Source organism: Chiloscyllium plagiosum, chromosome 16, assembly GCF_004010195.1.
Source record: "Chiloscyllium plagiosum isolate BGI_BamShark_2017 chromosome 16, ASM401019v2, whole genome shotgun sequence".
Taxonomy (NCBI): domain Eukaryota; kingdom Metazoa; phylum Chordata; class Chondrichthyes; order Orectolobiformes; family Hemiscylliidae; genus Chiloscyllium; species Chiloscyllium plagiosum.
In genome coordinates, this window is record NC_057725.1 from 72,955,340 (window position 1) to 72,956,313 (window position 974).

General features: G+C 43.9%; 1 pseudogene; it reads left to right on the forward strand.

The window, feature by feature from the left end:
• Positions 1-316: 316 nt before the first annotated feature.
• Positions 317-496, forward strand: LOC122558137 (annotated as a pseudogene).
• Positions 497-974: the final 478 nt, after the last annotated feature.

The following is a 974-nucleotide window of genomic DNA, read 5'->3' on the forward strand; positions in this document are numbered from 1 at the left end:
CACTTTATCCCAGTTCCAACCTCCCAGCTCAGCACCATCTTCATGACCTGTACCACCTGTCAATCTTCCTTCCCGCCTATCTGCTCCACACTTCTCTCCGACTTATCACCTTTTCCCCCACTTCGACACATTTATTGCAGTTTAGCTACCTTCAACCTACCCCCACCCCATCCCATTTATCTCCTCACCCACGGGGCTCCCAGTGTAATCCCTGATAAAGGGCTTTTGCCCAAAAAGTCGATTTTCCTGCTCCTTGGATGCTGTCTGACCTGCTGTGCTTTTCCAGCACCACTCGAATCATGATGATAACACCAGTATCACTTCTCGATGTTTTAGCTGAGATCATGTCTGTTCTTGTCAGCTTTAATATCTGATCCATCCATGAATTAGGGACTAAATATTATTCTGAATTTTGCAGGAAGAAGTTGGATTAGGAGCTTGCTCAACCAACCAACAGCTTTATTAGTTCACTTTTTTGTGTGTTAGCTTTATTTCTCGACTACCGTGTCTGTGTGTAAGAAAGCGTACTGACATCCTTTTGGTCAAGTCAGACTCGCATTCGTGCAAAATCAATTTGTTTTCGGTTCCTATTCACCTGTCACTTTCTGCATGTTCAGCACTTACTCTCAATGTTATCACTTCATTCCTGGTGCACGCCGCCCCTTCCCACCAACTCCCAACTCCGAACATCAGAAGTAAAACAAAGTTGCCCACCAGGTCCACCGAATATCAAATGGCATTTCAGAAAACAAAATGGAGACGATGAAACTATTGAAGTAATCAACAGTTTGGATTTTGATGATGACGATGATGACTCGGATTTATTGAACGAGAGATTTTGAGAACTCTGTGAAGCAGGAAAAGATCTGATGTTTTTAAAGCACATCGAGTCACAGAGATGTGCAGTACAACTCGTCCATGCTGACCAGATTTTCGAACCACTTTTGTAGTCGTATTTGCCAGCACTTGGCCCG